General features: G+C 47.2%; 1 long non-coding RNA gene across 1 annotated transcript; it reads left to right on the top strand.

Annotated features, from left to right (window-relative positions):
• Positions 1 to 539: 539 nt before the first annotated feature.
• On the top strand, positions 540 to 22,260 carry LOC144165092 (uncharacterized). The gene is made up of 3 exons (XR_013321355.1): positions 540 to 677; positions 6,973 to 7,027; positions 21,103 to 22,260. It is a non-coding gene; the product is annotated as an uncharacterized LOC144165092 (long non-coding RNA).
• The last annotated feature ends 530 nt before the right edge of the window (positions 22,261 to 22,790 follow it).

A 22,790-nucleotide genomic window follows, 5' to 3' on the forward strand; every position in this document is an offset into this window, starting at 1 on the left:
CAAAAAAGGGTTTATGCCAAATGCCTTCCTGCGTCCCACAAACATTGATAGAGACGTTCATACGTTCGAGGTAAAACCCAATTTTTTTTATTAAGGTGGTTGACTCGGCACACAAAATGACACCTGCTGCTTGGAATGGTTCACGCACATACACGTCTTAAAATGGAAAAAAAATAGTTTTGTTGGTTCTTCAAAATCTGTAAATCTCAATTTGTGCCGTAAGAATAAGGCTACGTTTGGTTTTACGAACAAAGGCAGGCCATCTGGGAGCTTAGAAAAAAGAGAGCACAGCTTTGTCTTCTTCCAATGCCTTTCATAAATTACCTTAGCGCTAGTGCTAGCGCTAGCAGAGTGACGAACAGAAGATGTCTTCCTTTTCTTGAAATTCCAAGCCGTCCATGTATTTATATCTGTTTCCTAACAAAAGAGAGCATTGTTGACATTTTAGGCGCGTTTACAAAAGTAACCTGACATAGAAAAAATACAACAGGCACAGCGTAATCAACTGCCTCTGCAATCTATTGTTCTGTTTGAAATCTCCCCACTGCATCAAAACCACTGGAAAATTCTGTTCAGCCGCACTTCAAACCTACACTGTCCTTCGCTTCGAAACCTACTTTTCCACCAATGAAAGCTGCAAATATTTTGCTGTTAGTTGCCACGGCGGCCATGATTGTGTGAGTAGAGTTGTTCATTTGGTAAGATATTGCTGCGGGTACGGATTTTCTATAACTGATTTATGCCATAAAATATTTGGGAAGTGGTTAACAGATATGTAAATGGCAATACTTATTTATTCGCCTGCAATCAATATCTGTTTATATCCAAGAGTTCGTTTTATCACAGTATACAGAAATATCGTCGAAAGGGATCCGCGAGCTTTTGGCGCAAAAAAAAATTAGTTGTTCACAAATTCTCGGCCATTCCCTTGCCTTGAGCTTGTATATTTGTGTTATTTAAACTGCTTATGGTTGCATGTCTTGGCATAGACCATCTCGACGTCCTGATATATCTGAATATAACTGTTCACAACAAAACACCGCGGTTTGATCATACAATTTGGTCGTGTTTTATTCCTAACGTAGTTTTGCTTTCATAGTTTTACGTAATGCAGCCAGAATTTAGTTGGAATATGTCTTGGCGGGATTATCCAAACTCGGCGCTTGAGATGACGCCCTAAAGGATGCTCAGGAAAGCATCGTCTATTTACCATGCACATGTAGAGATTGGGTTGTTACTTCTACACATACTAAAAATTTTGAGCCCTATCTACAAAATACGCATGAATTCTGTAATTTATAGCACAAATGTACCACTCTGAAGCAAAAAGAAATAATATTTCACACAATTTTTGTAACACTTTCCAAACACAAAAAATATAAAAACAAGTTTTATCAAGGCCAAGGCATTACGAACCGGTGTATTCGGATTTCACCTTCATGTCGCTGCTTTCTAGGTACGCGTAAAGCCACTTTTTCAGCAACAATATTCAAACAACCATATCAATGAAAGACCAAAGGTTTCTTGAATTTTACATCATTTTTAGGGGAAGACAAATTATTACACATGGTGGCTGCGCCAGCATGGGCTGTAGCAAATATCTTGGGTTGTAAGTTATAAGAGCTAAATTAGCGTGTACATATATAGCGAAGTATGCATATTTCTGAAATTCCTTGTATTTTAATGATAGTCTGCGGCAGAAATGTTCTTTCTTATGTAGGTTAATATCGTATAGAAGATATATTTGGAGAACATAAAGCTTTTGAAAATAACCGAAGAAATTTGATAGTCCTTAACCTGTCGCCACGGATCACCAGTTTGTGTTATTTCTACAAAAGCACAAAGGGCACGGTGGTATTCAAGGTATTTTGAAATAATTAAAATGCTTGCGTGTGCAAGCGTTCAAAGAAAGTCATTTATATGCTCCAAATTCAAAGAGAAATTTTAAGAACTGATGACTAGGCGAAAAAAATTCCCCCGCACCTCGCCGAGGGGGATTCTGAGGATGCAGAAATGCATTGGGTGCACCGATGAGTGTGCTGCGATTAATGGCGAAGAGAGAGGAGCGTCTTCGAGACCGCGTTCAGCGCATCCGCCAACTGCAGAGGATCGTTCACGTCAAAGTCGTCGGGAATCGTTTCGAACTCACCGTCAGCATCATCGACGTCGTCTTCCTGCGGTTCCTATCGTTCGCCGCCGTCATCGAAGTGATCGAGCCGACTCCAATCGACCCGAACGTTGATGGCGCGATACAACGGGGTGTGTTCCAGGTGCTTGAGCCAAGCCAGGATGTTGCCGCGCTTCACCAACCCGCGCTTGTACGTTGCCGGACTCATCAGCCTCCGCTTGATGTGAACGTCGAACGCAACGTCCTCGGGTACCATGCGAGGAAGGCACCGCACAACCTTCGATACGTCGATGGGCACGTTCACCGCCTGTCCCTTGATTCCAAACTGCCCGTTGCCTCGAGTCAGCCGCCTGATGCTCATCAAGGGGAGTCGAGGCGCGATGAGCCGCTCTTCGACCGGGTTCAGATCGGGAAGATGCGCCGGCCGAGGAGGATAACGGTAGCCAAAACTCACGCAGCCCTCCTCTTCGCAACTTTGTCTTCTTCTCCTTCTTCTTCTACAGCGGTTCCCCTACGGGAAGATGACGATGGTGGTTGAACGCAAAGCTATCTCGTGATGGATTGTTTGGTTGGCCAATCCCTAGGGGCATCATGCCACAATCAACATAAGACGCGCTGCGGACGCCGGCCAACGTACACAAGACAACCCCCGGCTCTAATGCATTTCTGCATAAAACATGAATGTACTTCGCGAAAACTACGTGAAAGCTAAAACAAAAAGAGGCAGCCCAAGTTCCTTAAACGTGTCGTCATTACAAGTTGTTTTTTTGTTTTTACTTTCTGCATTTTGTTGCCGTGTACAGTTCCAGGCTCTCCAGATTCACTGAATATACAATTCTAAATATATCTCCAGCGGTCGGCTACTCTGGAATATTGACTAATACTTGGTCTTCTCTCTAATCTTCAAGACACGTCCAAGCGAGCAGATATAATTCCCGGTATAATTTACAGCGGATGGATTTGGATTAAAAAATTGTTATCAAAAAGGGATCTGCAGTTCTGGATGGTTGAAAAGAAAAGGCATCGCTTGATGGACATACACAAATGGAAGACTTGACAACCGCGAGCGCTCGTTTGTGTCAACTCCTTCTTTTGTTCGTGTGCCAGCTGCACTATCCTTTTTTTTTGTCGTGTGTAAAGAAGACGCCCAAATATCCACTTTATTGCACGGTTAAGGTTTCTTGATTTTACAAGCAAGCTGTTGCCCCTGCAGCTAACTAGAAGCTGGAATATTTCTGAGGGTTTGCATCAGTGTCGCATAGCTTATTCTTTAATTATTTCAACAGCTGCGTCAATGTTTATGCTGTCGAACCTCACACGTTTAACATGTTCTTGAATCGCACATCAGCCCATCATTTTTAATGCCTCATACAGGTGTACTTCAGGTAAAGGAATATTTTTTAAAAATTTAGTCTGTTTAGAGAAACAAGACAGCTATGGTGACACAGCCATTGTACAAAAAAACGGGTTTTGTTGCCTGAAATAATGGCAGTATTGGCATCAATACTTGTCACAACGTCGGTGTACGCGTAAAAAAATTTTAACTTGTTGTGTAAGAGGGTAAAGTGCTCATCTGCAGGAACGCAAGCAAGGCTAACCTTTCTGCTTTAAACTGACGGACGTTTCGGTCAACAATATCAGCGTATTTGTAGGCCTAATGTATTGTTAACATAAGTCAGCAACAAACGTTTTCCATTTCCTCTTGTAGACATCGGTGAAACGCCACACGCCAGTAAACATATGCCAATAGCGGTTGCGGAAGTGGTATTTTGCCGTCCCTATTATGCCGTTACTACCTTTGACCTCAAAATGTAGAAAGAAACGTTAAATACTGTTAAAACTATTGAGAATTTCGTATCAAACAGGCATACCGACAACTGGTTGTGAATGCTTCTAATTTTTTTGTAAAAGAAAGTAAGCACCAACACCTGGGATGCACAGGCGAGCGGTGGGCCCAGTAGCTATGTACGATCACCCTTTCGTCTCAAAAACTGACGCCCTGTTACCATAACAGTCTTGGTGAGGTGCGCGTACTTCCAGCGGCAGTAAGAGGGGCCACGTACTTTCGCGGGAAGGCAAGTGGCTCACCCGCTTCAAACTGGGAGCGCAAATACAACCGATAAAATTCGGTGGCGTGGCCGAGAAACGTTGTGTTTTTATACAAAAAGCACCATGGTTGTGGTATTAAACCATGGGGCGACGTTGACGACGTGGGTTCGACTCACAGAGGCAATAAAGAAGTCTTGGGGCGATTTCTTAGAACGGAACCAAACGGTCAGAGAAAGCGTTCTTAGGCTGGTACATATACCCCGCTACAGCGGCAATATGTACTTCCAGGAAATCGAGTAGGTATGTTAAAGGCTGAACGCCGAAACTAACGCGAACGACAAGCTGCTGAATTTGCTGAAGGAAATGTTTCCGCGTACTTGTCTGTGAGGAGCATATGGACTCAGGGTTGGGCGTAATTATACATGCGGCTTTAATATTATAAAAGACCGGTCTCCTACTGTAACGTCGAAATAAACATTATGTTTTGAAGCCGAAGTGGTTTGTGGATAGGTTCCAGCATATTGTCTCCGTTGGCAGACCGGGGTAGATAAAAAATGTCTGAGCTCATACAGAGTACATAGAAAAATAAAATACAGAGCCGTTGGACCATCTCAATAAAGAAGTCCAGCAAAGCTGCCGCTCCGGTGGAATTTACAATGTTTAAGTTTATCTAATTTCGCGATTGATTATGCTGAAATATAAGACCACTGGGGCAATTTCTACATCACACACTAAAGACACACACGATTTGCGGGCTTGTGGGTAAAAAAAATGACGTTTTCTTGTATCGCGGCGATGCCAGTCACCGCGCGGGTGATCCGCGATTCCAGTGATCCGTGGTGCCAGTCACGGCGATGCCAGGTGATCCGCGATGCCAGTCACGGTGATGCCAGGTGATCCGTGATGGCAGTCACGGCGCAGGTGAAAACTGTAAGCCACACAGGCAGTTGCCAAAAAGGGCGGGGCATTGCGCAGTGCCAGGCGGAACCAAATGCCGCCCGTTGCGAGGAAAATGCACTGCTCGCGTAAGGCGAAGTGGGGGGCGGGGAGAAAATGCAGAATTTGTGTCTATAACCGTACTCTGTAGATGGTCATGCTCCAGTATGACACTCACTGCTTGGGAAAGCCAGCATACAGATCCAAGCATAAATATAAACAATATTTTTTAGGTGAACATCGTAAGAGAGGAGAAACTGCCACTTCGCAGTTGTTTTCACAACCCAGAACGTTTTTTAAACGCGCAAAACATTGGAGCAAAACAAACTGCTCGGTTTTGCCACCAAAACCCCACTCACAAAAGGAACGTCACAGTTGGAGAGAGAGGATGGCTCAATAAGGAACGCACACTTGACAATTGATTGACCGCTGTGACCAAGCTATATAGGTAAAAAATAGTCATGTGACCTACCTATTCAGCTGTCATACAGAAACCCAGAGGTGTTCCGCCAAAAAAAACAAATACCACAAATGAAAACCAAACAACTAAAAGCAAACCTAACGACGGGAACCGGCCATTGGGCGGCTCGTCTTAGAGTATTGTTCGTCAGTGTTCCTGTAATGGTGCTCCGCGCCGCCAAAATTATTTGCCTTTTAAACACGTCCACTGCGTAACAAAGCCTTCTCGCGTACCCATTGACGCGTCCTCGCTACCGATTCACCAGGATCAGACGTTGAGCGAATTGAAACTTCGTCCAGTCGCCTTGAGCCGCGAAACTGTGGTAGACAGTACGACTGGTGTCCTCTTTTTATCTTGACCTGTTTGTTTACCTCCAGCTCCCGTACGATTCGGGCATTGTCATGGCCGTAATCGCGGTAGTTAAAGTTTCAACGATCCCCTTGCGCCAGTTTTTCAAACGAACAAAAGGAAATCCTCCTTCAAAAAGCTCACACCACTTTCAATTATTTTGGGGTGACCGACCTCTCCAGGCCCGCTCATCCGCTGTCCTCTCCAGGCCCGCTCATCCGCTGAACACAAACGCGCGGTGAAGAAGACAGAAGCTTCCAAGGTTTCTCCTGACGCCCTACACGCCTACGTCAGGTTGTATGAGGTTAAAACAAACACCGTATACGCAAACACACTATACCAAACGGACGATACCTAGTTGCGGGGCATTCAATAATTCGTGAGGTGTGCGACCTTAACCATGATGCTGTGCCATTCCACATGGAACATTTTATTTACGTTTCTTTTAGTGACGAAGCACACACTGCGACACCAATCATTCCTTCAAAAGTCAGTTATTTGCTGGGATTTCGGAATATGCTCCGAGTACGAAACCATTTCAATTTTTTGTCCTGATTAAATTATTTGTCATATAAAAGCTCCAACCAAATGTCCATCTACAACCGCATTCAAGCCATGCAGAAATCTATATACTTCATCTGCAGTAAAATGATTATCCTGTTCCCAGAAGAAATGTGTTTTATTTTATCTTTTTGCGAGAGCAGCGTTTTTCAGCGCACCTGTATTACCAACAATAATTTCCCACCTAATGTATCCCCACATAGTTAGTGTCCGAGGCAACCGCTAATATCCAAATACAGATTGAGTTGTATTTGTTCTTGAGCAATCATTTATAATCACGCAAAGTGGTATCAGGAAACTGTACTCGCACACCGAAATCACGGGCAGATTGTGTGAATGTGCCTTGTTTCTAGGCGCGTAAATTGTTATACTTAATGTAACATTTCTCTGCCTGGGTACGTTTCCTTTAAATAGCCTCACTTCGTTGCTGAATATTACAAATAAGTCAAAGAACGAATATTGCAAGTAATTGTTTTTGTTTTGTGCGCAGAGGAAGAAGAGGCCCTACGAGAAGTCAACGGGTGCAACTTTTTTGTGGAAGTCTCGTGAGTAAATACGACTGCCGCCTCTGGGATTGCGGCCAAATAATAATTTAATTCCCCTTCCGTAGACGATTTCTTAAAAAACTTACATTCTATCTAGTATACCTGCCATTAGGGGAGAAGGAAAGGAATTGGAAATTCTGGGTTCTTTGATTTTGTACTGAAAGATTTGTAGCATGCAATGTGAAATGGAGACGGACGAAAGAAAAAAGGAGCGCCTTCGCAGTGTTTTTCCGTAGAGTCTCTGCATTTTTAATGACCAGAAAAATGGTGGCGTAAACTAGTTTCAAGATATATATATATATATATATATATATATATATATATATATATATATATATATATATATATATATATATATATATATATATATACTTGAGAAAATGATAGACGCACGATTAAAAACAAAAACAGTGGTTTACTGACGTTTCGACTGCGGGACCAGTCTTCATCTTGTAACTCAAGATGAAGACTGGTCCCGCCGTCGAAACGTCAGTAAACCACTGTTTTTGTTTTTAATCGTGCGTCTACCATTTTCTCAAGTATTTTTTCTGGCTCCTCGAGAAGTTTCCTTTTACTGCTTATATATATATATATTCACATGGTATTTATTGGGAGGGCAGATAGGGGTACGACGATGAGCTGGGCCAAACCAAGCGGTCGTTTCAGCCGGTCGGAACAGGGCGAGCACGAGCCAAGCGGGTGCGATAGGACGTGCCCAAAACTGAACCATGATAGTGTCCTGACCTTGGTGCATGCCCACAGACGGAAGATTGTCCGTTGCACCGTCCTCGCACTGACGCATACCACCAAACAGGAGATTGTCCGTTGCATTGACTCGGTGACTATCTTCTTTACAATCACTCCCCCGCTGAACAGCAGCCATCCTGGATGCCTAGGGGCACGATAAGACGAGGGGGTCGTAGTAAGGCTTCAGGCGTTGCACATGGACTGTCTCTTTTCCACGTCGGCGTTGGTCGGGTGAAGGCTGTACTGGCTCGACAAGGTAATTAACTGGCGAGGTACGCTCAAGGACCCGGTATGGGCCGTGATAGTAAGAAACTTACTGCATTATCCAGAAGGTGGGGGTGGTACCCACAGCCACACCAGTGAACCGGGGGAGAAAGACACATCTGGGAGGTCCTTGTCATGGTGATTGTTTTGCGTTAATTGATCGTCGGATGTAAATCAGCGGGCAAGTTGACGGCATTCTTCGGCATAAGAGGATACTTGAGACAGAGTCGAATACTCAGCGGCGTCAGCTCTGTACGGGAGAATGGTGTCAAGGGGGCGAGTCGGTTCGCGGCCGTACAGAAGAAAAAATGGCGAGAAGGCGGTAGTAGACTGTGTCGCGGTATTGTATGCGTACGTGACAAATGGGAGGACTGAGTCCCAGTTAGTATGGTCTGAAGAAACGTACATGGCGAGCATATCACCAAGAGTGCGATTAAATCTCTCGGTGCGACCGTTGGTCTGCGGGTGATATGCCGTGCAGGTCCGATGAATAATGCGGCATTCAGTAAGAAGAGCTTCAACAACTTCGGACAGGAAAACGCGGCCTCTATCGCCGAGTAATTCCCTAAGGGCACCATGGCGAAGGATGAAGCGATGTAAAATAAAAGAAGCCACGTCCCGTGCTGTGGCAGCCGGTAATGCGGTCGCCTCGGCGTAGCGCGTGAGATGGTCAATGGCGACAATGACCCAACCGTTACCGGCAGCGGTACAAGGCACTGGGCCGTACAAGTCAATGCCCACATGATCGAAGGGGCGCTCTGGGCAAGGCAAGGGCTGTAATGGGCCGGCCTGATGATGAGGCGGCGACTTGCGGCGCTGACAGTCAGGGCATGAGCGGACGAACTTGCAGACGAAGCTGTACATCCCGCGCCAGTAGTACCGTAGATGGAGGCGCTGGTACGTTTTCAGCACGCCAGCATGAGCGCATTGGGCGTCGTTATGGAAGAAAGCGCAAAAAGTGGAACGCAAGTGGCGAGGTATGACTAGTAGCCGCTTGCGGCCTCTGGGGACGTAACTGCGGCGGTAAAGCAGGCCATCGCGGATGGAAAAGTGAGAGGCCTGTCGGCAAAGTGCCCTGGACACGGGAGCAGTAGCTTTGTTGGAGAGATATGCCAGGATGGAAGCTATCCAGGGGTCCTTGCGCTGCTCGTTGACCATGTCCTCGAACGAGGGGGCGTTCAGGTTGCCATCCGACTCGTCGAGCGAAGCACTATCAACGGATAGAGGAGAACGTGATAGGGCGTCGGCGTCGTGATGTTTGCGGCCGGAGCGGTAGACGATGTTAACGTCAAATTCTTGGAGGCGAAGAGCCCAGCGGCCGAGCCGGCCAGAAGGGTCTTTCAACGACGCCAACCAACAAAGGGCATGATGGTCCGTAACCACATCGAAATGGCGGCCGTAAAGGTACGGGCGGAATTTGTTGATGGCCCATATGATGGCCAAGCACTCTTTTTCGGTCACCGAATAATTAGATTCTGGTTTCTTAAGGGTGCGGCTGGCATATGCAACAACGTATTCAGCGATTCCCGGTTTACGCTGCGCGAGAACAGCTCCCAGGCCGATACCGCTAGCGTCGGTGTGGAGTTCGGTCGCAGCTGAGGGGTAGAAGTGTCGAAGTATAGGTGGCGTTGTAAGCAGTTTGCGCAGTCGGGCAAATGCATTGTCGCAGGCTGGTGACCAAGCAGTGATGTTAGTGCCACCCCCGAGAAGGGGCGTCAAGGGGGAAATAATAGACGCAAAGTCACGAACGAAACGTCGGAAATAAGAGCAGAGCCCAATAAAACTGCGCAGCTCCTACATAGTTCTCGGCTTGGGAAACTCTGCGACGGCTCGAAGTTTAGCAGGATCCGGTAGAATGCCTTCTCTGGAAACCACATGGCCAAGGATGGTACGTTTGCGGGCAGCGAAGTGGCATTTCTTTAGATTACGTTGAAGCCCAGCTGAAGTGAGGCATTTCAAAACTTGATCCAGACGTTGGAGGTGCGTGTCGGAGTCAGGAGAGAACAAGACAACATCGTTTAAGTAACATAAACATATTTTCCACTTCAACCCACGCAAAATGCTGTCCATCATCCGCTCAAATGTAGCTGGAGCGTTGCAGAGGCCGAACGGCATGACGTTAAACTCGTATAATCCGTCAGGTGTAATAAAAGCCGTTTTAGGCCGATCGGCGTCCGCCATAGGAATCTGCTAGTAGCCAGATCGCAGGTCTAACGATGTGAAAAACTCTGCACCTTGCAAGCAGTGGAGAGCGTCGTCTACGCGGTAAGGGATAGACGTCTTTGTGGGTAATTTTGTTGAGGCGTCGGTAAACGACGCAGAATCGAATGGATCCGTCTTTCTTTTTGACCAGGACAACCGCGGATGCCGAGGGTCTGCTGGATGGTTGAATAACATTTCGTTGCAGCATATCGGTCACTTGCGCTTCAATGACATTGCGCTCAGTAGCTGAAACGCGGTATGGTCGCTGACGTAAAGGAGCATGGGTACCGGTGCCAATGTTGTGACGAACATTCGAAGAACGGCCCAAAGAAGTTTGCTCATGGTCGAAGGAGTCAAGGAACGGGTCCAAAAGCGTGATGAGGTGATCGCGCTGCGAGGAGGAGAGGCCAGGGTCGATGGAAGGTAGGAAAACGCTTGATGTCGATGCACAGGTTGGAGTAAGAGCGCTGACAGCAGGCGGAGGGGCATCATCAGACACGTCCACGATGAAAGTGTTGTCTATAACTTCGACGAATCCAAGGCACTCTCCGGCAGTCAACGTCAGTGGCGATACGGAAGTATTGCAGACGGGAAAGGTGGAACAACCATTCTTGAGGGAAAGAAAAGCAGTAGGAAGTGTGAGATTCTTGCGTCGTGAGAATAGTTCGGAAGGCGTGAAGAGGATCGTTGAGTCGAGGACAGAAGCACAAGACACGGGAACCATAACGGCAGACAAAGGCGGTATATCTGTATATGTAGCGGCGACAAGCTTAGAAGGATGAACAAGTGGCATATCGGCCAATGGCGCTTTACACAGGGGAAACAGTTCAACTTCCGCTCGGGCACAATCGATGACGGCTTCGTTACGCGACAAAAAGTCCCAGCCCAATATGATATCATGTGAACATGACGGCAACACTAAAAATTCGACAAAATAAAGAACGTCTTGAATTACCACTCTGGCCGTGCACGCAGCCAAAGGAGCCACGTGTTGAGCGCTGGCAGTGCGCAGACGAAGGCCAGGTGCCGGAGTAGTTACTTTTCGAATTTTGCGGCAGAGCTTCGCATGCATGACGGACACGGCAGCTCCTGTATCGACAAGGGCATACGTAACGACTTCCTCAACATTGACTTCGATCGCCTTCCTAAGAGAAACAGGAGGGCTTCGGTACTTCGACGATGCCGCAGTTCTTGCCTCCGGAACTGTGCTCATCAGTTTTCTTCGGGCGGTGCGCTGGGACGACGGTGCATCGGCGACAAGGAACGGCGACGGGGCGAAGGCGACTGGTGGCGGCTGTTTTCGTCAGAAGCAAAACAACTACGCGTCTGACCGGAAGATGTGGGCGCGTAGGGTTGGTGCGTCACATAGGAATTGCTGTCATAGGGGGGACCTCGGTAGGTGTAATCGGGTGGCTGAACACGACGACGGCAGAAACGAGCAACGTGACCCGGGATGCGGCAAGCAAAACATATAGGGCGATTGTCCGCAGTGCGCCAGGGGTTAGGGTTGGCGGAAGTTGTGACTCGAAGGGGAGGACGTGCTGGGGCCGGGGTAGAGCGCACCAAAGGGGGGCCGGTGTAACGAGGTATGGCGATGACTCCATCATAAGCAATAGGCGTTGACAAAGGGTATGGCCCAGAGAAACCTGGGTGGCGTGGTGCACATGCAACATCGGCATAAGAAAAGGGTGCCGTCACAGTTGTCTGCTGACAGGTCCAAGGAAGAGCCTCAGCGACTTGTTCCCGAATATTCTGATGAAGCGGTGAAGCCGCGCCAGGCATTTGAGAACACGAAGTCGGTAGCGTACACGAGAGAAGAGAAAGTTGCCGGGCTACCTCTTCGCGCACGAGGTCCTTAATCCTCTCTTGTATTGAAGGGTCGTCGAAGGACAGCGCTGAAAGGGATGCGTCGGTTGCAGCTGGGCGGTGGCGAGCGTAGACGCGCTGCTTCCGCAGCTCGTCGTAGCTTCGACATAAGCTGACGACTTCACCGATGTTTTGTGGGTTTTTGCTCAGCAACATCTGGAAAGCGTCTTCTTCAATGCCCTTCATGATATGTCTGATCTTCTCGCTTTCGGGCATCGCGTCATTGACGCGCCTGCACAAATCGACAATATCCCCGATGTAGCTGGTGAAGGTTTCGCCAGCCTGTTGTGCCCGTTCACCTAAGCGCTGCTGTGCGAGAAGTTTGCGCAGGGCTGGTCGGCCAAAGTCTTCCATAAAATCGGTCTTGAATGCCTCCCACGTGCTCATCTTGGCATAGTTGTTGTTAAACCACCGTTCGGCGACTTCGCGACAGCAGAAACCGACGTTATATCGCTTCATCGCGTCATCCCACCGATTGTACGCGCTTACCCTTTCGTAAGATGTAAGCCAGTCTTCGGCATCCTGGTCGCCGGTGCCTTTGAAGATTGCAGGATCACGCTGTCGAATCGCCCCGGAACAAACGATCGCCGGTGGCGAAGGCGGTGGTGCGGTTCTGCTGTCATTAGGCATGGCGGGACAAGAGAGGGCTGGTAGTGTTCGGTTTCGCAGTTCCAGGCTTGCGGATCGAGGGGTGTTTACCGCGAAGGTGCCAAGCTGGGGTCAGGATGGTGTGAACCCGCACAGTCCACCAAATGAAATGGTATTTATTTGGAGTGCAGATAGGGGTACGACGATGAGCTGGGCCAAACCAAGCGGTCGTTTCAGCCGGTCGGAACAGGGCGAGCACGAGCCAAACGGGTGGGATAGGACGTGCCCAAAACTGAACCATGCTAGTGTCCTGACCCTGGTGCATGCCCACAGACGGAAGATTGTCCGTTGCACCGTCCTCCCACTGACGCATACCACCAAACAGGAGATTGTCCGTTGGATTGACTCGGCGACGATCTTCTTTACAATATATATATATATTTATATATATATCTATATATATATATATATATATATATATATATATATATATATATATATATATATATATATATACATATATATATATATATATATACATATATATGGCATATGCCGCCTGTCCGCACAGGCGGCATATGCCACAAACAACATCGAGGCGCCCGCCGCCGTTTACTCCAACAAAGGACCCGCGCGACTCCCGCGTGCGGTTAGAGGATTAGTTAAGCTCCTTCTCCCTGGTTCATGGTCAGGGACGACCCTGTCGGCTGCCCGGGCAGGGCAGAAGAATAGAGCTAAGAATGATGAATGGCACTCGCCCGTCCTGCCGGTAGGCAGAATCGTGCATGCTTTGAGCCACAGTGCGGAGATCGTACCTACACTGTTAACGAGCCTGCCTGTTTGTTTTGTGGGGTTGGCGTCACTGAGATATGTGTGCGGCTGCGACCGCTTCCTGTAAACTCTTCCCGTAAGGTCAGTGACCATTAGAATTCTGTGCCTCCCAGTGATGGTGTGAGAGCGTCCCTGTTACTGCTTTGCGCTTTCGTTTCTTAAGCAGAGCGGCCCCCCTCTGAAGTGGGCGCTACCTGTCACTCGTTCTACAAGCTGACGAACGATGGAGGACAGTGTTTTTGAAAGAGTTGTGTACTTCTCTCCCTTTTCTGCATGTTTAGGTTTGTTTTTGGTTTTGCGTTTTCTCTTTTTTTTCTCTCTCTTTTTTGCAAACCTTCATCTCACCTCGCCGAGAGCGTGTTTGTTGCTACCTCTCTCCCCAAATCCCCCCTCTCTCTTTTTTCGGCGTCGTTGGACGACGAGCTTATAAATACGTGCACAGAAATACGAAATGTTGTCTTGAGAAAGATCGGCATCCGATCGAAACGTCGACCAATAAACAGTTTTGTTAGAAGCTATACCCATTTTTTACTACATATATATATATATATATATATATATATAAATCTTGAGAAAAATCAAACCAACAATGCGCGCAGAAATATTACAGTAAAGAGTCGGGTACACACGATGAACAATAACAAATAATGTGTAGAGGCAACGGGACTTGACTTCATCAGAGTACAGTTACATGACTTTGGTGTCACAAACATTTGGAACCCATTTCTTAGATATCTTTGCGGAAAACTGCGAGAAGGAGCAGATGATGCTTCGGAAACGGGGAGTATGCATGCAGTCGGTCTATGCCCATGGTACAACAACAAAAAAAGAAAAGAGAGAGAGAGAGAAAAGGGCCGTATTAACAAGGCAGCTCTCAAGATTGAACCACGACGGGGTAACGCATATGACTTGGGCGTCAAGTGCCGACAGCGCGACTGTCGGAGTGCGACTGTTCTGACTGTCCGACTTTTGAGACGAAGGCCCAGGTGCCTTTTCGAGGATGCGTATGCATCCGCACTTGGCACACTGAAGGAATCGATTACTGCCTGTTCACGTTTTTTGCTTGCAGGCGTGTTTTCTTTGCCTGTCGGGACCGGCTACAAGAACACACTACAATACACGCTAGAACAACACGCTACAAGAACACTCTGCAGGAACCCCCTAAATGACCTGTCATTTAGCAGGTTCTTGTGGCTTGTTGTTGTAGCGTGTTTAATAGCGTGTTCTTGTAGCCGGCCTCGACCCGCTAAGAGAACACGCCTGCAATCAAAAAATGAGGAAAGCCAATAACCTAGCCCTTCTACTGTTGCAAGTTTAGATGCATACCCAGACTCCGAGGAACACGAGTGCTAAAATGATATAAAGAGCAACGCACCAGGCAAATCTTCGAGGGCCACATCAGCCATACACGAAATGAAACTTCCGTTAGCATGGCTCAATTCATTTGAATAAAAAAGAGAGCGAGTACTTAAGCCACGAACCGTAATCTTTGACCGTGTGCATTACTTTAAAGAAGTAGCCCTTATCTTCGGACTTCTATTTTTTAGAGTGATTGATTCTTTCTGCTTCCGAGGGTATATATCCAGCTGCGTTGAAATAAACCCTTTGTTGTTAGTTAGCGCCCAGTCTCGTCTCACCTTCTCTTTGTCCTGTCTTAGCGCTGTTATCTAATTTTAGGTATGTACCAACAAGCCGCATTAACAGCGTTTTTAGGCATTAGAGTGGTCTTTGTCACTGTGCTGGCTGGCTTCAGTATGCGTAGCAGTCAGTAGACGGCAGTAGTTGAGACCGGAAATCGCCTGCTCTGAGAGCAGGCTTGTTGTAGGAATGGGAGCAGATAAGAAATTGTAGTCAAGAATGAATGATGAGTCGCGGCTTTTTACGAAGAAAACTTCTAGAATTTTTTTCTGCTTCAAGGACAGAACGCAAACTGCAGTGGTATTTGAAAAAGTAGCGGACGGCAGAATAGTGTCCAGGACAATGCCGCAAAGAACCTTAAAACAATATCTTGGAGTGTCCGGTGTGGTTGTTCATTCGGGCCATTCGTCTCCGCGTAGTAACAGGAACTTTTTGTGAAGCGCTTTAGAAGCATGGCGAAGTAGTTGGTCATTACTATATAGAAGCGCCTGCAAAGTTCTCTCAAATGAACAACACTTGACCGTTGACACATGATTACGACACGCAAGACCTCTGCAATCTCTGGCAAAAAATCGGAGACAGTGGTTGCTGTTTACGCGTTCAACGTTAAATTTGCCCCCTCGGATACAACTCACGGAAAACCCGCATTCATGCGGCCGGGTCTGAAGAGGTAACGCACCCACATTTTCTGGAGTTTTGGTCTTCCCTACTTTACCAGCGCATATACAGGGTCATCACTCGCTGCTTCTTCATCGTAATTCCCCCTCCTCACCCAAAAAAATGCAGGCTGCTGCTATGCAAAAATATATATTAAGCTGCGGATTCTCATTGTGCGCAGTCGGCGCTACCAAAGTGCAGCTTGTCCCGGCGCGTCACTGAGCTCCTGAACGAACTCTCCTAGAGTAATGGCTGAGTGAGTGTTAACCAGAGGCTGAGTGCGAATTACAGGGTACTCCTCAAAACACTTTTCACATAAATGGAAGGTGGACTGGAAGCAAAAGACTCCCTAAAAACGGCCAACATAATTGTGAACAATTGAACAAAGCAGGCATATCTGTATGATCCTCCTATGCGTACTCCCGGAGATTTTTGTCACTAACACGCAACTGCGGCGACCCCAAATTTTCATTTGAAGCGTGTCTGTTCTTGTTCCTGCTCGAAATTCACCCTTCATCTAGACACAAAAGCCTACCTGCCTTAACCATAACCTCTCAGGCTTCAGACTGCGTTAGGTTGGGCATGCATGTTTTCTGGTAACACCCTAAGCAGCACAGGACCGTTCGGCCTAACTCAAGCCGTTGTACTTTGTCCAGTGCATTTCAATCCGGCCTTTTTCCTGCAGACGTGTACGGCCCGTGTCCAAATGTGGGACTTTTGACCGTACACAGCCGTACTCCAAAAGCTATCCAACGGCCGGTCTCCGTCGGCCGGTCGACGGCGTTCGTTAATACGGCCAGATTCCCGCCGTAGGGCTCCGGCCATTCGAAAGCCACCCGTGTGCGGCCAAAGTATGGCCACCAGAAGTTAGCCGAGATGCGGTCGTCAGACCCCAGCCAGACTAAAGCTGCCGGAAGTTCGGCCATGCTATGGGCATTGCAGTTCAGCCACAGTACGTTAACTGTACTGGGCCGGTGGACGACCATTGCATGCAGCGCAAGCAGATGGCTGAGTCGCACTGAGCAACAGAACAAACCCGCCATTTTGGAAGAGGTTGTTGTTGGGCGAGTTGACTCATGTTGGTGAATAAACACGGACTTAGCGCGAAACAACAACACATCTAAAAAAGTACGCGACAAGCGCAAACTCTCAACTAACTTTTATTGGACAGAGCACACACATATAAGTACACTTGTATTCAGGTCGCTCATGCACAGTTTTTACAACCATAGCAGTCAGTATCCCCAGTGTAGCTGAGCTCAGCATCACACACTGCAACTAATTTAAAATTCCCTCTTCGTCATTGACAATGCTCTGTTGGTATCGCGAATATAAGATAACACTTGTTTTTTTTTTAAATAGGCAGTTATAAAATCAGATCAAAAAACAGTGCAGGGCACGAAGTTAAGCCTACAAGTGCACAAGCTTAGCCTCTGATATATTTACTACGAAAAGCGTAATGCAACATTGCTTTCTGCCGCATTATAAACAAGATGAATTGCCGGTAAGTTGCGCTTTTGCGCCTCTTGCCTTTCTTTGGTGGGGAGTCCCTGATATGGCGCCGGTTGAGCTCCTGCGTGGTGGAAGCTTGCTCGACGCCCATGTAGGCAAGTGAATTTAGGCGAATTAGGGCCATCTCGAGTCGGACAACTATACCACATCGATGTCTCCAATGCTCTCCATTTCTCGCGGTGGTGAATACAGCCGAGCTTATGCGTCGACGAGGCCGGCAGGCAAGGCTTAGCTGACCCGTCGGTGCGGCACAGTTTTCTTTTGGCAATACAGTCGAACACGGATATATCGAACACGGGTATATCGAATTATTGTCTATATCGAACATATAAATTATCCCCTTAAAAATTCTGTGTAAAAGTATAGGAATTCGTACGTTTATATCGAACGGTATTTTTCACGACATTGGGTATATCGAACGCCGCGCGAGCTGCTGGTGCTCTTCGGCGGTCGCTGCCCCCCAATTCCGACGATCGTGACGGCCGCACTTTCCAAAGCTTGGCGACGACGACGACGAGTGCATGTACGACATATTTCGCGAGTTGCCGTCCCTTTTCCCGGCTGCTGTTCCAGCAGGAGTGTCTGCCGATGACTTTGTGAATGCTTACAACAATGTTCAGGCTGTTGCGGTCGCAGGAACCCAGGCTGATATAGCTCGAGCGGCGAAGATCGTCCGGACAAGGGTGCGGGTATACACGTTCGTAGTCCGCAGGTGAAGTGGCGGCTGCGTTTAGCTTGATTCGCCGTTGTTGCGGCGACATGGAAGGAACTGGGCTGTAGCGCCTGGACAACCTCAAGAAGATCGAGACCAGAGTCTTTAATTTCATTTCCCGAACGAAGAAGCAGGCCAAGACCAGTGATTTTGTTTCACGCAAATAAATCATCCTGTTTCGTCGTGAGCGCGGAATTACTTGTCGTTCTTGAATGCGCCGATCGGTAAGTGATCATCCGTAACAGGTAACGTCTCAGAGCCCATATTTGTTATATCGAATTTTTCATATATCGAACTATTTCGCGATCCCCTTGGAGTTCGATATATCCGTGTTCGACTGTAAATGGTATTCCGATGGCCTAAAATGGCAACTTGTTATCCCCAGTGAGTCCATGCAACTTGCTGGTTCACATAGTACCACTCATAACAGCTTCACCAATGAAGTTCGTTCATTTAAAGCGTAGAAACACCGAGCGGATCAAAAACGTGTATGCATCGCTCGGCTCCCTAACGGCTTTTTCAAATGGCCAGCTTCCACAAGTGCATGGGTTCTCGGCGCCCAGATGCGTGCCGTTGTTCGGCTGTACACTACTTACCGAAGTAACGACGGATAACCTGAGACGTTACGTCGGCTGATCTCCAGCTGAGCACCGGTTGTCAATTATTCTGCGGCCATTCGCTTGCCGTGATCCGGCCGAAGACCGCTAACCGAATGAAAAACGTACATTCTTGGGCCGCACGTAGGCCGGTCTCCGTTATTACACCGGTTGCCCGAAGAAAACATATATTCCGCCACCGGACGCGCGGTTCACCGTAAAGAGAGCAAATGCACGGCAGCCGCACTCAGGCCGGTTTTCTTCCGAACACCAACTGCCACACGGATACCAATATTATGTGGCAGGTCAGTTTCCAAGCTTCGGCTGAACACAGTTTCTCGAAGGAAAAACAGATGTCCTATTGTCATCCAACGGCCGTTCTTCTGAACGTCATCCGCCGAAAGTAAAATGGATATCTGGCAGCCAAGTACCTGCCGCTGTGTGTCTGAACACGGGCGGCCGGAGACGGAGAAATACCGAGGTGCTGGTAGCCAAATGTTGGCTGTTTAACGGCTGTACAGTGGCTGCCAGAGCCTGAATGCCGGCCGGACATACCAGAAAGCGGCCATAGAGGGGCCGGTCTTCGGACACACTTTTTGTGCCGCCTGGGACTGAACATTAGGCTCTGGAATTGGTCCTGACTGAGCGACACAGCCAGAAAATGAAAGGGCGTGGCACCTACGCGTCACGCGACACTTTCAGATCGTGAAATCCAGCTCTTCTACTTAATATTTCGGTGGGATGAAATTGCATGGCCGGTGGAATGAGACAGTCAAGGCTCGGTCACTATTGCTTTACGCACACTGTACGCTGAACGGTGGACTCGCTGAACGCCTTTGGGCATACAACCAAAACAGGATAGTTAGTAACATGTTACCGGGTAACCACGAGTAATTTGATTCTGCTAATTACATGTGTAGTTTATTGATAGGTGTTGTTTAGTCTAGCGGAAGTACACGTGCCGGCGACCGTTTTTGCAAAGGCGAGAAGTAGAACGGCACAAAAACAATAGAATGGTTATAATATACAAGCGCAAGTTCGAATATTCGAGGCTAGTGATAACGGCATAATAAAGTGGGTTATCCAATTCCCCTAATTTTTTTGTTTCATCGTTATACTCGGTGTGTTGAACAAAGCTTTTGATGTTTCTAATTTATAACTTTTTCAAACATTCACGTAACAAACGCAATAAAACTGCCAGGGTGGTAACCAAGCATTACTATAATATTGCATGCATACACGCCTCAACGCGCCAAAATACGAACCAACTACGTTAGGGGTATACGTCATACAAGCAGCTACTAAAACAATCATGGGGTCGACACCTACAACGTGGCAAAGCGTACAAGGGAAATCACAGTCCTCCATGAGGTGCAATCCGGCCATTAGCGGTTGCTGCTAACGTTCCATAAAAAACCTTGGTTTAATTAAGCATACACATTACCGATGCAAACTGTAGCAGAACTATTTACCAAATAGATAGTGTTCCAACACAGTACACTGGAAGGCGAGACGATGCTGCCAGCTTCCCTGGTGGTAGCGCTAACTTTATCCACTTTGCGAACGCGTTACAAAAAACGCGAGAGAAATTTTCAGTGTAGGATATCACCGAGTGTATTGTCTGTACTAAAACAATTGTTTTTTTCTGCAACGTAGAATTTTACTCTAAAATAAACGTAAAAAGATCTTATGTACCAAATCATGTCACATTATATCCACCCCTTACCCTTGATACTTGCGCTGCGCGGGACAAGCGTAATGCCTTGTACATAAAAACGAACAAAACAAGTGAATTTGTAGAATGCTGGAGAGCCTGCATCAAATTATTTGTTTCGCAACTGAATTGACCGTTCTACGTACTGTCGATTGAGCCAATCATTCCTGTTGCGGTAGTCTGTATTTTGCCAGTAGGCTAGCTGCAATCGGTTTCCGATTGCATTTAGTGAAACGCTGTGAATATTGATCATCAAAGCAACGGCTTTTTCCTGGATGTTTTTTTACTTTATGCGGCTGCAATTTCATTACGAATAGGTACTCCCTTGAAAACGTGGGGTTAGCTATTTTATTCGGTTTAGCTGCTTTGTACTGCGAAAGCACGCAATACGAAGAGTATAACATTACGGTGTTTCCAATTACACAATTTCAAAAATTTTGTTTTAGTGCCTTACACCCGCTAATTTTCGTATTGCCCCAATTAGGTAAACCTACTAAGGCAATTTCATTTTTTCTACGCGGTTTTATAGCCTGGGATTGCATTTATTTCACTTTAAATCAACGAATTCAAAGGAAGAAGTAGACGTTGTGAATAGGCAGTTCCACATTTCGAGAATTAGGCTCTTCGTATTCAAGTGTAGTTGCAAGCGCGCGATTGTTTGACGTAACAACTTCGTGTGAATATGTTTTACAAAACGCGGTGACGCATTTTTTTACGAGTGCTCTTTACTCCTATGCATTCCTTACAGTGTGAAGCTGATTGGAAAGTTGGCCGCTGCCCCCGCTGGTGCCCTTGCCGTTCTTTTGGGAATGGACGCTGCATGGGAAGGTGCACTCCCTGGTACTTTCCCCGCCCTCTAGGACCGAGGGAGTCTTGTTGCTCGATAAACAACAACTTCGGCGGAGGATTCACTAACAACTTCGCTGGAGGATATACGAATAGCTTCGGGGGTAGATTTGCTAACAACTTCGGGGGAGAATTGCCTAACAATTTCGCTGGAGGATATGCGAATAGCTTCGGAGGTAGATTTGCTAACAACTTCGGGGGAGGATCTATCAACAGCTTTTGGGGTGGGATTCCTACCAACAACTACGGTGGAGGAACTAATACAAATACTGCGGGAGGACTTACTAGCAACTACGGGGAAGGATCTACTGACAACTCAGTGGTAGGATCTACTAACAACTTCGAGGGACCATCTACTAACAGCTTCTCGGGAGGATCTACTAACAACTTCGGGGGTGATTTTTCTACCAACCACGACGGTGGAGGATCAACCAGCAACTTCGCGGGAAGAGTTACTAACAACTACGGCGGAGGATCTGCTGACAACTTCGGGGAAGGATCTACTAACAACGTCAGAGGAGAATCTTTCTGGGGTTGATCAAGTATGTAGGGGGTCCTTGCGGGGACTAACACCTTCTGGGGATGACCTAGTAACAACTTTGGGGGTAGGTTTCTTACCAACCACTACGGTGGAGGATCAACTAGCAACTTCGCGGGAGGAGTTAGTAACAACTATGGCGGATGATCTGCTAACAACTTTGGATCTACTAACAACTTTGAGGGAAGATTTACCAACAACTTCGGGATTGTGTTTCATACGAACACCTACGGGGAAGTGGTAACTAGGATGTTCGGATAATGTAAGCTAAATTGCATAGACATCATTCACATAGAACTGCCAATAACGTTATTTTTACAATAATTCCTCATGAACCTCAATTATTGTCAGAGACTTCAAACAAAAACCACCGAGGGCGAACCCCAGCGGTTTACAAAGTAAACAGGGAAGTTTCGGGTTTCTCCATTCTTTATTATTATCAATAAATAAAACGTCCCGTACAAGAAATAAAAGTAGAAAAGATATGGGACTCCAACCTACGGGTCTGAGAGCTGGTGCAACCAACAGCTGCAACCAACAGCTGCTACCAACTTCAAGGTGAAGCCATATGTTATTCTAAGCATAAAAGCTTGTTAAATAAAACATTTGATTAAACCCCATGTTCCTCAAGTGTGATTGTTCTGATCAGTTGAACTGTTGCGACATGACTCTGCGTAGTCGCCCAAGAAAGGCTCCAGGCGCAAATAATTTTCCCAGAAGCGTTGTTACGATTCTCCGCAGCACTATCATGTTCGCGCGTCCTAAACGTTCCCAGTAGGAGCCTGCTCCAGACAGATCACAACATGGCGAAGAACAGCCCACCAGTGGTGGCGTCGCAGTCGTAATTCAAACTTCCCGCTGTCATTGACTCCGCAGGCGCGATCTCCTCTCCCCATCTCACAGACACAGCCTGCGCATCTACTGCAGGCCCCTCACGAAATCTGGAAAGGGTGTTTAGAGTGCCTGCCCTATGTTCGCACGGTGCGCGAAAGTAGTAGGAAAGTTTTTTGACCGTTAAAAATTTGGGCATAAATACTCGGGGACCCGAGCGC

The sequence above is a fragment of the Haemaphysalis longicornis genome, unplaced genomic scaffold (genome assembly GCF_048455015.1).
Source record: "Haemaphysalis longicornis isolate Haplotype H1 unplaced genomic scaffold, Haemaphysalis longicornis Haplotype H1 scaffold_14, whole genome shotgun sequence".
Classification (NCBI taxonomy): domain Eukaryota; kingdom Metazoa; phylum Arthropoda; class Arachnida; order Ixodida; family Ixodidae; genus Haemaphysalis; species Haemaphysalis longicornis.